Source organism: Cyprinus carpio, chromosome B11 (genome assembly GCF_018340385.1).
Source record: "Cyprinus carpio isolate SPL01 chromosome B11, ASM1834038v1, whole genome shotgun sequence".
Taxonomy (NCBI): domain Eukaryota; kingdom Metazoa; phylum Chordata; class Actinopteri; order Cypriniformes; family Cyprinidae; genus Cyprinus; species Cyprinus carpio.
This window is the reverse complement of record NC_056607.1, coordinates 532,297-548,422: the sequence shown is the minus strand read 5'-3', so window position 1 is coordinate 548,422 and position 16,126 is coordinate 532,297. Positions and strand designations below refer to the sequence as shown.

At 35.6% G+C, this 16,126-nt stretch overlaps 1 protein-coding gene across 2 annotated transcripts in view; it reads left to right on the top strand.

Moving 5' to 3' along the window:
* The first annotated feature begins 2,076 nt into the window (after positions 1 to 2,076).
* Positions 2,077 to 16,126, top strand: part of LOC109076850 — a 472,477-nt gene continuing 458,427 nt past the window's right edge. Inside the window, exon 1 of one of the 2 annotated variants that reach the window (XM_042733482.1) lies at positions 2,077 to 2,150. The gene's annotated coding sequence lies outside the window, so the exon portion shown is untranslated. The remainder of the gene's footprint in view (positions 2,151 to 16,126) is intronic. The other variant, XM_042733484.1, reaches the window with a different exon arrangement.

Here is a 16,126-nt window from a genome sequence, read left to right as displayed (position 1 = left end):
CACTTTTTATATACAGTACAGACCAAAAGTTTGGAAACATTACTATTTTTAATGTTTTTGAAAGAAGTTTCTTTTGCTCATCAAGCCTGCATTTATTTGATCAAAAATACAGAAAAAAAATGTAATGTGATATATTATTACAATTTAAAATAATTGTTTTTAAATTTATTATACTTTAAATTATTATTTATTTCTGTGATGCAAAGCTGAATTTTTAGGATCATTATCACATGATCCTTTAGAAATCATTCTAATATGATAATTCATTATCAAAGTTGGAAACAGTTCTGCTGCTTAATATTTTTTCAGAACATGTTATACTTTTTTAGGATACTTTGATGAATAAAAAGTAAAAAAAAAAAAAAAAAAAAAAAAAAGAAGAAGCTATGTTTTTAAAATATAAATATTTTGTAATAACAATATACACTACTGGTCAGTAATTTGGGGTCAGTAATTTTTTTTCTTTGTTTTTTTAAATAAAATCAATACTTTTATTCAGCAAGGATGTGTTAAATTGATAAAAAGTGATAGTAAAGAAAATATATTATTAGAATATATATTATTAGAATCTTATTTTTATTTTGAATAAATGCAGTTCTTTTTAACCTTTTATTCATCAAATATATTAGACAGCAGAACTGTTTCCAACACTCATAATAAATTAGAATATTAGAATGATTTCTAAATGATCATGTGATAGACTGGATGTTACATGTGACACTGAAGGCTGGAGTAATGATGCTGGAAATTCAGCTTTGCATCACAGGAATAAATTATTTTTTTAAAGTATATTCAAATAGAAAACTATTATTTTAAGTTGTAATAATATTTCACAATATTACTGTTTTTTCTGTATTTTTGATCAAATAAATGCAGGCTTGATGAGCAGAAGAGACTTCTTTCAAAAACATTAAAAATAGCAATGTTTCCAAACTTTTGGTCTGTACTGTATATTTTTTTAGTTAATTGGTGTTCACAGTCTAGTTCATTTTTTGAGAAAGGCTCCTGTTTCACTGAAAGACCAAATAAAATGAGTCAGAATGGGAGAGATGGCAGTGACTGTGTCTAAACTTGCAGCGTTCAGTTATTGCTGGGTGTGAGTTCATATGATAACAGCAGTCTTTACTCAGTTCCTCTGTAGTCAGAAGTGTGTTAGCACAGATATGTTCATGTTCAGTGTTCAAGCTCATTCATCTCTCAGACCACCTTTCATACATTTGAGTCTGTTTTGTCACTTTACAGCAGAGCGAGCTCATGAGCTGAAAGATCAGATTTGATCACTACTGACTGTAACCTGATGTGGAGTTGCCAACTCTCACTCATTGCCATAAGACAAATGATTTCAGCCTGCACACACTACCCAACTAAACCTCACACCAAATAACAAAATAAATCAATAAATGCAATAATTTAGATTGAAATTTGCATCATAAAATCCATAATAGTAACTGTAGAGGGGTCTTAAAGAGTTATTTTGCATTAGGCCTTAAATAATCCAATTCCTTTAAAGAGATACATGAGATATTTTATATGATAAACATTTAATTTAGGCTTTCATTTCCATCTGAGTAATCAGCACGTACATAAAATGCAGAAGCTCAAAGCTTTGGGAGATGCAGAAGAAACTGAGATTTTGTTCACAAGCGTCTGTGTTTAACAGGTGTGATGTTCTCTGTATGTGGATGGAAAACATCACAATAATACTAAACACCACACTAAGTGAAAGGTTGTGTTTGTAAGAAACAAATTCATCATTAAGGTATTTTAACTTCCAGATCTGGCTAAAATGAGAGTCCATAAAGCGTTCCCTCAAACTCAATCTTTCATACAGTATTTGCCTGAAGCTACTCTATATACAGATTATTGTCTATATATTAATCAGCCTGGTCTTGGTTTTTATTTTTTTTATTTATATATCATTATATTTATTAGTATAACATATTATTGGCTTTTAAGTGGCTGGGGGGTCTCTGAGACATCCCTGAGCACGTCCCTGTACAAATATATTACACACGGATACACACCCTCGACAAAAAGTTTTTTTTTTTCTTTTTTCTTTAATCGTGTTGTTTGCTGCGTCATGAGCTTTTGTTTCGTTTGTTAATCGGGCAGAAGATCGACAGCTAGTTTCACTCAGCTCTCGGTTTTCGGTAGGTACAAGTTTAACAGACACCCTTACGAAAAAGAAGTTTATTCAAGTGTGCTATTAGTATTCCTTTTTTAAACTAAATATAGGAAAGTATGATTTTAGTTTACTTTTTATGTACTCCTCAGAAATATACTTAAAATGACATTTAAGTATACTTGACTTATACTTACAAAAAGTCTAAATATACTTGAACTTTACTTAGGTATACTTAATAAAATAAACTTGAAGTATACTACTTTTTGGTAAGGGCAGTTTTGTTCTTGTGTGTCAGTACTATCGTCGACAGTATTATCTGGAACTAATATTCTCGAAATGCGCAGGAAATGTAATAATGGTATTGTCCTTTACTTTGACCGTCAACAATCATCGAAGTTGCAGTCTAAATAATAAAAAACTACAAGCATTATGTGTGAAGACAGAAATTAAAAACGCATTCAATTTAAAATAAGTATTTGAAAGTTTTTTTTTTTCCTTCACAGAACTGTACAGACTTATGAAATGAAAATGAAACTAAACGTGTTTTGCTGTAACTGATATTGACTAAGCGTTGACAAACACGGGGTGCATTTCAACATTATCTTATACATTTTAGCAATAGTAACAAACTAAACAGGCCTGATTATCTTATACATTTTAGCAATCAGATAACACCTTTCAACAGGTGAGAAATCGCATATGTAGCCTACAATTCAGTTTTCAGTCTAAATCTCATGTATGCTAGTATCTGAAATAGATAAAATACATACAGTATTTGACCATATTAATACAGAAGGGCAAATGCCAGTGTTAAGGTCTTAACTTGTTGCTGTTAACAAACATTACAATTACAGATAACTCTTTTTTTTTAGAAGTAATGAGTAAAGTAGTAAGTGTTACGTCTTGATCCAGTATGTTTTATATTACTTCATTTGAGTATCAAATGTGAAGATGTGTTTAAAAGGTCAGTATTTCCATCTGTCACGCAAGAGACAATGATTTGATGTATGGACCATGGCTGAATTAAATTACTAACAGAGAAAATTGAGCTTGTTTTAATGGCAGTAAAATGAGCCTGTTTTAAAAATCCAATATTGTCTAAAGTTTAAAATTTACTGAAACAGGAAGCACAGACACTGAAGTAATGTTGGAACATGTTAGAACATTTAGTGCCTCTCATAACTGACTATACAACAGATAACTGACTGACATCCCAAATAGCCGATCCATCCTAATGAACTGTTGCACACATACAAACCGCCTTTTCTGACACATTCCTTTAATTATGGTATAAATGTGTTTTTATGTCTCATTTTATATAAAGTTTCTAGAGTGGTTAGTTAATAGAAGAGTTTTGTATATTCTGTTCCCAAAATCAGCCAGTAATCCAAGAAAAGTGCAAGCTTTGAATCAGAGTCGTTGATCTTTATGACACTGACTTTTGTTGATTTTACATTTCTGTAACTAAATGTTTTCTCCATTAATATTTGAGTGAGTTTCATTACGCTTTGCCATAACGGTCAGTTAATTCTAATGTTTTGTTGTTGTGGTCATCAGTGCTGTTAAGACACCACACACAGCCACAACACACACACACAACACACACACAACATGCACACACACTACACTCGCCAATATGTGGTTTACGGGGATTCTCCATAGGCGTAATGGTTTTTCTACGGTACAAACTGTATTTTCATCCCCTTACCTTAACCCTACACCTAAACCTGCAAATGACACAAAACTACAAGCAATTTTTGAATGTAAAAAAACACTGTTTAATATGTTTTTTAAGACTTTTGGTTTACAGGGACACAGTATGTGTGCTCATGATGTTATACACATTTGTGTCTTCATAAACCATATACAGTATACCAGAATACACACACTGTTAGACATACTTCACTCCTGTATTTTAAATAAAGTTGCCTTTTTTGAATGTGCCTCTATGTTATTGTTTTGAAGCTGTTTTGTAGTTAAATCTGTTACTCTTTTCCCCCCTGTAAGCTGCTAGTAGCTCTAAAAGTTCTAACATATCACAGAACTGCATCTCTTAAGTTTAAAGGTTATAAGGATGGAAAAGATAAAGAAGTGACTGCGCATAGATGAAGCAACATTTTGTGAGTGTAACACAAAAGTCCTTGCGGAGGAGAACAAAGCTCCATCATCAAGGTAAGGTATGTTTACTTATCTAGGAATTATGCACTAAAGAACACACAATCATCTCAGGACAACAGTTTGAACACGAGAAACAACCATGATTTAAAAGATAGCAATATAGAGGGAAAATACAGGGGATGGTGATGGGCTGATGTGACGGGACTATAAAACTCTTAAATGAAATCCAATCGTATGTTTTTTTAGGTGAAACCAGCACTTCGAACCTCGAGGTGACTTTAGCAGTGTCAGAAGACAGGAAACACTAGTGCGGGATGTTGCTAGCAAACAGCAACACATGTCTGACGCTTCAAATGATGCTGAGATCACAAAAACACATTTTAAAATGACAACATGAGACCCAGTCTGGGGACTCACTGTTCCCCTCCGCCTCAGTTCTGGTAACCTGCTTCATAAAAGCTTACAAGAAAAGCGCTGGAGCTAAGTTGAGAAAACAACATGAGGGTCTCTATGAGGAAGCAGAAGTGTCAGTCTCATTCAAAAAAAAATCCACGCCAGAAATTCAAGCAGTGAGTCTGTCTCCAAAGCCCTACGATGAGGACTGCGCTCAGAAACTTGCAAAACTGAATGTGTGGGGAGTTGTGAGTGGGATGGCGTTCCACTTATCAGTTACTAACCTGACATGGGATCAGAGGCTGTGAAGGCGGAGGCCTTTGTAAAAACACCATCAAGTCAGAGAAGAACAAAGATGATTGAGTAACCGCATGTCGCTGCAGTGAGACTGCGCGAGTTCTATTGGAACGAAGAGATTCTACAGACAGCATTAAAAGAGAGAGACAACCAGAGCAGAAAAACAATCGTGCGTAAAAAACAAATCAAATTGAAATGGATTGTAGTAGATAACGAAACTTTCTTCACACAAAGCAAATTTTCCACATGCCACTATGGACAAAAAAAGAGGACTTCCGACTCACACTTGAGATGGACAAGGTTCATTGGATCGAATGAAACTTTCTTATACGGAGAACAAGGCAGTTATCACAGCTTGAACCAAAGTATGGTGTGGTTTTTCATGACAGAAGAAAAAACACAGAAAAAATCGTAATTAAGATTCAGGCGCCAATCCAAAAAGGAGACCAGCATATTAGTCTTGAAAAGCCAGGCTCCCTCACAGAGGAACTGAAACACACTCTACCAGAAACTAGCCTCAGCGTGCTGTCAGCTAGGAGAACGCACAAAACCCTACGATTAAAACGGAGCTGTGGCCCCCCAATAGTAGAGAAAACTTCCGCAGGAACATTATTGTGTTGTTGTAGCAGATGAATTCAGTCCCTGGAAGCTCGTTGGACTGCCAGAACATCTCGGTCCTGCCATTGCTGCCTATTGAGAGGGAACTTTCAGAAGCATCTGTTTGGATGACAACATGAAAGAAACTGATGGGATACTCAGGTGACAGTCCTCGATGCAAGAGGAATCAGATGGAATCAGACGCCTGATTATGGATCAGAGCAGGGGGCGGAGCTGTAGGAGATGAGGAGAGTGAATTTTAGAGGGCGAGATGAAACAGATGGTTTCAATAAAGAATCAGAAGAAAAATCTAAACATGAGAGTAAAGGTGCTCATGCTGAAGAGGAGATGTGCGCTATTTGTATGGACAGCTTCAATGACAAGGAAAAACTGAAATGCAGGCATGAATTCTGTCGGGAATGTATAAGAAGGTCAGTGGAGAGTCTGGGACCCATCTGTCCTGTGCGTAAAGAAGTCTTTGGGAAAATGGAGGGGAACCAACCGGATGGAACAATGAAAGTAACAAAGAGCAGATGGAGTCTCCCTGGATATCCACAATGTGGGTACTATTGAAATTACACTACGAACATACCGCGCGCATTCAAAGGGTAAGAAAAGAAATGGTAAAAACTGATTTGTGATTGACTTGTGATTAATAATAATAATAATAATAATAATAATAATAATAATAGTAATATAAAATCAAAGAACTTTGCAGAAGCTCTATACTGTGTGATCTCTTGGCCGCAGACCTGAGCTTTATAGCACCAACTATTCTGTAGAGCTGTGTCCAGTCATGTTCCTGGAGGGTCACTGAAAAAACACACCTGAACCAACTAATCGAGGTGTTCAGGATTACTAGAAACATTAAGGCAAGTGTGCTGGAGCAGGTTGGAGTTACATTTTGTTGAAAATTGGCCCTCCTGGAGCAGGATTAGACACAGTGCAGAAAAACGATGAAAACACAAGCACACAATATAAAGCATAAAATGTTTTATTTATTTCTTTGTTTTTTTAAATTAATGTTATATTTTATTTACATATATATGTTATATTTTATTTATATATAACATATATATATATATATATATATATATATATATAGAAATATATATATATATATATATATATATATAAAGATGATGTGGATTACTGTACCATAACCATATATATATATATATATATATATATATATATATATATATATATATATATATTAGGGCTGTCAAATGATTAATCATGATTAATCACATCCAAAATAAAAGTTTTGTTTACATAATACTATGTGTGTATACTGGTGTATTAGTTATTATGTATATATAAATACACACACATGCATGTATATATTTAAGAAGAATATGTTATGTTTATATATTAAATATATTTATATATAATATAAAATATAAAAATATAAATATATAAATGTATATACATGTAAATATTTTCTAAATATATAATTTATGTGTGTGTATTTATATATACATAATAAATATACCCTGTACACATACATATATTATGTAAACAAAACTTTTATTTTGGATGTGATTAATCGTGATTAATCATTTGACAGCCCTAATATATATATATATATATAAATATATATATATATATATATATATATATATATATATATATATATATATATAAATATATATATTTTTTTTATTAATTAATTAATTTTATTTTTTTGAAGAAGAAGCATCCAAACCCGGGAGAGCATTTTCATGGCGCAAGACATCGTGCGTACTTACCAGACAACCGTGAAGGAAATGAAGTGCTTGTACTGCTGCATAGAGCTTTTAATCAGAAAGTGATCTTTACTGTTGGGACCTCGACGACCTCTGGTATAAAGAATGCTGTCACCTGGAATGATATTCATCATAAGACCAATATACACGGCGGGCCTGAAAAGTATGAGTTCATATAAAGTCATATAAAGTTTAATTCTCCATCATGTCCTACAAAATCATTAATCAAACATTATGTTTTTATTTGGGTTTCATGTAAATAATATAGTGTATCTAAACTTGTATATTTATATTTTTTTCTGTCAACAGTTATGGCTATCCAGACCCTGACTACCTGAGGAGAGTGAAGGATGAGTTGAAGGCCAAAGGCATTGAATGAGGATTTGATTTATGTTCCCAAATGCACATCTAAGCCTAATGTTTACAAAGAAGACATTTATTGATTATAATATTGTATTCTTAATTTATATATAGTGATTTTCAGAAGTATTCAAACAACTCAAACACCAAATTGTGGCTCCACTTACAGAAGATGAATAAAGGGGGAAAAAGTTAAATGTTTGTGTCATTTGTAATTGAGAAAAAACACTGGTAACACTTTACAATAAGGTTCTATTTGTCAACTATATTTAATGCATTAACTAACATTAACTATCAATGAGCTATACATTTGTTACAGTATTTTTTTTTTTTTTTTTTTTTTTTTACATTTTGTTAATGTCAGTTATTGAAATACAGCTGTTCATTGTTAGTCCATGTTAGCTCAGGTCCATTGAGTAACATTAATAGACACAACTTTTAATAATGCATTAGTTATTATTTAATTCTTTCTTTCTGTTTTTATTATTATTATTATTATATTGTTATATTCCATCCCTACTGTGTTATTCCTATGTATGTCTGCACTATGTTGTACTTTCTTCTGCAGTGGAAGCTCCTGTCATCAAGTCAAATTACTTGTGTGTGTAAACATTCTTGGTAAAAAAAGCTCTTCTGATTCTGATTCTCAATGTTGCAATCAACATTTAATAAAACAACATTAAATAAGTACTTTTAAATATTTTTCATTGCTAGTTTATGTTAACCAATGTGGTTAGCTAATGTTAACAAATGGAACCTTATTCTAAATTATCATTATTTTTTTATTTTTTGTTTAAGACCATATTTTTCCATTTAGTGTTGTTTTAATGAAGGTGATGGACCTTCATGTTTTAGTCTTGTGATTTTCATGCTTATCACTGCAAATATGAAGTGAGTATATAAAGTTCCACACTAAAGGCTCCTGTGTTTTTGTCCTGATATAATAAAATGTGTGTAGTACTTATTTTAATGTGGGACTATGGAAAATTTATATTTGTAATTATATTTAGATTTAGATTTAAATGTTAAAGTTTAACATAAGTTTTTAGTTCTGATAAAAATGTAATAATGTTCTTTATAAGTAATTTATAAATTATTAAGCTAATCATTTACAAAACATGACTATATGTTCATAAATGATTAATGAGTGGTATGTTAATGCTTTATGATTTGAACTTTTTTTAAGTTAACTTAATCATTAACTAATCATTTATAAATGACTTACAAAAGAACATTATTATAAAGTGTTACCAAATGTTTAACCACAATTTAACAGAGAAATCAACCTACCAATGGTTTGCTTAAACATTGTCTGAATGCAAAGCTGAATGAAAACATACAAAACATGGCACACTTCATCAAATCTTTCGAGCTGTCTATAAAAAAAAAAAAAAAAAAAAAAAAAAATTCCCATCATGTTGAACCAGAGGGCCCAAATCAATGTTAGAGGTCTTATTAGTACAGTTTGGACCGAATATCATGAATTCAGTCTTGCTCTCATTAAAATGTAAAAAATGTAAGGCCATCCAATCCATAATGTCTTTGAGACAGTCAAAAACAAGTTTTAAAGGACTGGCATTTTTCCGTTTCAGTGGCAGATAAATTTGTGTGTCATCTGCATAACAGTGAAACGAAATGTCATATTTCCTGAGAATTGACCCTAATGGGAGCATATACAAGGAAAACAGCATTGGGCCGAGAATAGAGCCTTGAGGGACTCCAAATGGAAGGGGTGCTAATGGGGAAACATGGTCACCAAGGCGGACAGAAAAAGTCCTGTCTGATAAGTAGGACCTAAACCACTTCAGAGCAGTACCTTTAATACCAACAAAATGTTCCAACCGGGAAAGTAAGATATTATGATCAATGGTGTCGGTGTCAGATGTGAGATGTGAGATATAAGAAATTGCTGAGTCTCCTGAGTCAGTAACCAATAAAAGGTAATTAAAAACCTTTAAAAGTGCCGTTTCTGTGCTATGAAGAGCTTTAAAACCCGACTGATATACTTCTAAAATTGTATGTGTATCTAAGAAAGATTGCAATTTTCTCTAATATTTTAAAAAGAAAGGGGAGTTTAGAGATTGGTCTATAATTAGACAGAACCGTAGTGTCCAGGTTGTATTTTTTTTTATCAGAGGTTGGACCACAGCATGTTTAAAATCTAGTGGAACAACACCTAAGGTCAAACTGCTATTTATAATTTCTTGAACTACAGGCCCAATGGTATCAAAAATCTCCTTTAAAAGATGTGGTGGAACTACATCTGTGGGACAGGTAGAGGGTTTCATCTGATTAATGACATCTTTCAAAAGAGAAAGATACACAGGCTCAAACTGGTTAAAAACAGCTGAGCCATTGATCAGTACAGAGGGGTCTACAGAAGGAGGTATAATGTGTGTACTGATAACTGATACCTTATCCACAAAAATTGTAAAAACCTCTTGCAAGTGTCAGAGGACACATCAGAAAAAGTAGGTTGAGAGGCATTCAGTACAGAATTAATTGTACTAAAAAGAGCTTTAGGTTTATGAGAATTTTTAAGAATAACATTAGACAAATACTTTGTTTTCTGAGCTTTAACAGTTTTTTGGTATTTGTACCAAGTCTCCTTTAAGATGTCAAAAGACACCTGCAGCTTGTCTTTTTTCCACTGACGTTCAGCTCTCCTACACTCACATCTGACAGTGTGGGTAATATCATTCAACCATGGCTCTGTTTTTGGCTTAGGATGAGTAATTTTAAAAGGAGCAACAATATCCAAAACACTTTGACAGGTGGAATTAAACAGTAAGGTTAGCTCCTCAGTATTAAAACATGATGGAAATGTAACATAAGTTTCAGAAGAATTTTGAAAAACAGCAGAGAACTGAGCAGCAGTGGAGGAGTTAAATATACGACATTGCCGAGCTGGAATAATAGAAATGTCAAAAAGAACAGGCATATGATCAGAGAAAAATTACTTTAGAAATTTTAAGGTTAGAAACAGGTAAACCACACGATAAGATGAGATCTAATGTGTGACCATGGACATGTGTCGAACCCATCGCAGACTGAACCAGGTTAAAAGAATCAATTAAATGTAAAAAGTCTTTAACCAGAGGCTTCGTAGGGCAGCAGACATGGATATTAAAATCACCAATAATTAAAATCCTGTCATAATTCGCCATAATTCCAGACAAAAAGTCAGAAAAGTCATTGATGAAATCCTTGTTGTACTTAGGTGGTCGATATATCACAGTGCAGAGCACTGGCTGGAAACGACCCAGTTCAAAGATATTCAACTCAAAACTGGAATAATTGTCTAATGACAGTTGGCGACAGTTAAATTGTTCTTTAAAAATAGTTGCTATTGAGAATGCACTTAAATCACTTCCATTAATCCAAGTTTCAGTCACACACAAAAAAACCAGTGCATGTGAGGTGAAGAAGTCATTTAAAATAAAAGATTTGTTCGCAAGAGATCTCGCGTTTACCAGGGCTATCCTGATAGGTAAGACGAGGTAAGCGAAGGCGGGAGATCTGGGCATCTGACTTCGGGCCGACGAGCGTTATCAGCCCGGTGCGTAATGGATCCAGAGTACACCAGGAGCGATGACAATCCAACTCATTGTCACCTAATATCCTATGAAGATTCGTCCGGGGGCATTTAGTGAGATGATGTTTTATTTTCACAAGTATTCCACTGCGTTTACCCCAGCGTCTGTTACGGCTCCTCTGGGAAAGAGGAACTGGCCCATGCCAGAGTTCAAATGGAATGACATTTAAAAACGGAGGTGATGTCCGCTGTGCATCCTGTTCATACTGTATCAAGTTCTTTGCAACAAATCCAATATTAAGCAGTTCTTGGCAATCATACACCAGTAGAGAGTGGGTATTCTTACAAATAATTGACAAAAACAACACAAACACAAACGGGACTAGGAGCAGCAGACGGCATGCCACACACACTGGCACAATCTTGAAGTCAACTGTGGGCGGCAGATCCTTTTCCTATTTAGCGCCTAAACTCTGGAATAACCTACCTAACCTAACATTGTTCGGGAGGCAGACACACTCTTGCAGTTTAAATATAGATTAAAGACCCATCTCTTTAACCTGGCTTACACATAACACACTAATACACTTCTAATATTCAAATACGTTAAAGGATTTTAAGGCTGCATTAATTAGGTACACCGGAACCAGAAACACTTCCCATAACACCCGATGTACTTGCTACATCGTTAGAAGAATGTCATCTATGCTAATATTAGTCTGTTTCTCTCTTATTCCGAGGTCACCGTAGCCACCAGATCCAGTCTGTATCCAGATCAGATGGTCACTGCAGTCACCCGGATCCAGTACGTATCCAGCCCAGATGGTGGATCAGCACCTAGAAAGGACCTCTACAGCCCTGAATGTTAGTGGAGACCAGGACAACTAGATGAGCTCCAGATACAGATCCCCTGTAAAGACCTTGTCTCAGACGACCACCGGGTCAAGACCACAGGAACCAGTTGATTCCTCTGCACAATCTGACTTTGCTGCAGCCAGGAATTGAACTGCTGGTTTTGTCTGGCCAGAGGAGAACTGGTCCCTCTACAGACTGAGCCTGGTTTCTCCCAAGGTTTTTTCTCCATTCTGTCACCGATAGAGTTTTGGTTCCTTGCCGCTGTCGCCTCTGGCTTGCTTAGTTGGGGACATTTCATTTAGAGCGATATTGTTGACTTGATTGCAAATGATTGCACAGATACTATTTAAACTGAACCGAGCTGCATGATGACATCACTGAATTCAATGATGAACTGCCTTTAACTGTCATTTTGCATTATTGACACACTGTTTTCCTAATTAATGTTGTTCAGTTACTTTGACACAATCTGTTTTGTTTAAAGTGCTATATAAATAAAGGTGACTTGACTTGAGTTAACTTGACTTGACATATACGCGACGACCTCTTCTGGAGACGGGTGGGAATATGCAGCTTATTTGCATTTAAAGTGATACACAGTAAAACGTCTCTTTTTTAAAAGGGGTGCTATTATGATTTTTCATTTTTTTAACTTTAGTAAGCCTGTAATGTTGCTGTTTGAGCATAAAATAGATCTGCAAAGTTACAAATCTCAAAGTCCACTTCAAAAGGAGATATTTTATATAACAGAAATCACTTTTCAAAAACTAAAACGAATGACTCGTTTGGACTACAACGCATATTTTCCGGGATTTGTGATATCACAAAGATTGACGAATGGGATGAGACCTGAGCTGCACTAGAGAAGGCAACGAGTGTTATCACTATGTCAGAGACAAACTAGGCAGACAAACTTAGAGTGGTTACAATCATCCGGGTTTAAATCGTGCTCAAATTGATTTGATTTTGACGCAATATTTACACTGAAGCTCACAGGCAGGTATGGTAAGGGGCATGTCATTTCCCAACCAGGCGCCGAGTGCTGTCAATCACAACACACACTGGCCCAGCTAACCAATCACAGCACATTTCGTATTTCAGAAGGCGGGCCTTCATTTGACACGGAACTATTCAAGCCTTTCATGCCAGACTGGGGAGAGAGGTGTTGTAATAATGTAAAATATTTGAAAAATAATGTGTTTTTCGAACAATCTAGTATGAGTTCTTGCGTTACAGTTTCTGGTTGTGTCACATCTGCCGATTTATGACAAAGAAAACAAGTGCATGGACACATTTATCTATTTTAAACTTGGCCTTCAATACAAAGAAATTGTTTCCGTTCTTGCATACCAACACAGATAGTCCTATATCATCACTGAGCGGCATAAGAACAGCTTTTTCCCTCTTCTATACCCCACCTGAACAATACATAACATCCAAGGACTGTACATCTGTATATGCCTCCACAAAACTTTTAATCTGTAAAATAGCATGTTTCCACATTCAAAATTCTGTCTATTGTCTTTATATTTTTATTACCATATAGCTATTATTTTTCATTTATTGTCTGTTCTCTTTATTATTAGTGTTTTATTTCATTTTATTACACAGTAAATTTTATTTACGCAGTTAAATGGAACTGGAAATGAAGTATCCCCAACTAAGCAAGCCAGAGGCAACAGCGGCAAGGAACCAAAACTCCATCGGTGACAGAATGGAGAAAAAACCTTGGGAGAAACCATGTTCAGTCTGGGGGCCAATTCTTCTCTGGCCAGATGAAATCAGCAGTTCAATTCCAGGCTGCAGCAAAGTCACACCAGAATCAGAATCTGAATCAGAAAGAGCTTTATTGCCAAGTATGCTTGCGCATACAAGGAATTTGTTTTAGTGACAAAAGCTTCCAGTACACAGAGAGAAAAACACACAGACCAAAAAAAATAATAATAACATTTTTTTTGCAAATAAATAAATTGTATAAACAGTTGTGCTATAGATGATAATGGAATATAATTGAGTAAGATGCAGGGATGTACTAGGATGGAGGGGTAACAAATAAATATAAGGATATTGGACATTTTTATTGCATGAGTGGGGAACATTTAACTGTTCATGAGGTAGATTGCCTGGGGTAAGAAACTGTTCTTGTCCCTGACTGTCCTGGTATTTGCGGCTCTGAAACACTGGCCAGATGGCAAAAGTTCAAAGGTGGGGTAACTTGGATGTGAGGGATCCAGAGTGATTTTCTGAGCCCTTTTCCTCACTCTGGATGTATACAGTTCTTGAAGGGTGGGCAGGGGAGCACCAATAATCCTTTCAGCAGTCCGAACCCTTCTCTGTAGTCTTCTGATGTCTGATTTTGTAGCTGAACCAAACCAGAGAGTTATTGAAGTACACAGGACAGACTCAATGACGGCTGAGTAGAACTGTTTCAGCAGCTCCTGTGGCAGGTTGAACTCCCTCAGCTGGCGAAGGAACTACAACCTTTGTTGGGCCTTTTTAACAATGGAGTCAATGTGATTGTCCCATTTCAGGTTCTGAGAGATGGTGGTTCCCAGGAATCTGAATGACTCCACTGCAGCCACAGTGCTGTCAATGATGGTGAGTGAGGGGAGTGCAGGGTGATTTCTCCTGAAGTCCACTATCATCTCCACTGTTTTAAGAGTGTTCAGCTCCAGGTTGTTAAGACTGCACCAGACAGCCAGCTGCTCAACCTCTTGTCTGTAAGCAGACTCGTCACCGTCCTGGATGAGACCGATGACTGTAGTGTCGTCTGCAAACTTCAGGAGCTTGACAGAGGGGTCTTTAGAGGTGCAGTCATTTGTGTACAGGGAGAAGAGCAGTGGGGAGAGAACACAGCCCTGAGGGGCACCAGTGTTGGTGGAGCAGCTGTTGGACATGAATTTCCCCAGGCTCACTAGCTGTTGCCTATCTGTCAGAAAGCTGGTGATCCACTGACAGATAGAGCTAGGAACAGAGAGCTGGGTCAGTTTGGTCTGGAGGGCTGTTGGGATGATGGTGTTAAAAGCCGAACTAAAGTCCACAAACAGGATCCTCACATAAGTCCCTGTTTTGTCCAGATGTTGCAGGATGAAGTGCAATCCCATGTTGATTGCATCATCCACAGACCTGTTTGCTCGGTAAGAAAACTGCAGGACCAGTAAGGGTCCAGTGATGTCCTTCAGATAAGCCAGAACCAGTTTTTCAAACGACTTCATGATGACAGACGTTAGAGCCACAGGTCTGTAGTCGTTAACTCCTGTAATCTTGGGTTTCTTTGGAACGGGGATGATGGTGGAGCATTTGAAGCAGGAAGGCAAGGCAAGTTTATTTATATAGCACATTTCGTACACAATGGTAATTCAAAGTGCTTTACATAAAAGAAAGTAAAATATTCATGAAGAAAAATAATAAAAACAAAAAACAAGCAATTTTAAAACTTTGAAAATGATTTAAAAATTGACTTATTAAAAATGAATTTAAAACAGTTAAAATAGAAAATGATTTTACATAAAATACAGTGAATATGTAAGATACAGTGCAATCAGTTCGGACATCGCGCAGTGCTCATTCAATAAATGCACAGCTAAACAGATGAGTTTTGAGTCTAGGTTTAAATGTGACTAATGTTTTTGTGATGCGGTTGGAAACCAGATTGAAAATTGTCCAGGTATCCATTTGAGTTTAAGTATTTGTTCAGCTGATTAAGGACTACCTTTTCTATAATTTTGCCTATAAAGGAAGATTAGATATTGGTCTATAATTGCTCAAAATGGTGTTATCAAGATTGCTCTTTTTCAGGAGGGGCTTAACAACTGCAGTTTTCAGGGAGTTTGGAAATGTCCCGGAAAGAAGTGAGGCGTTCACCACTTCTAAGAGGTCTGCTTCTAAACAGTTAAGCTTTTTAGATTTGGTGTGGGAAGTGTGTCAAGATAGCAGGTTGACGATTTTAGGTGCTACACTATTTATTCCAAAATTTTGCTATCAATTGCTTGAAAAATAGACATAGTATCTTTTTGATATTGCAGCCAAATCTGTCTGACCTTTGCATTACTTGAGGATGTGCTAGTCTCCTTCCTGATATTGATGATCTTCTCAGAA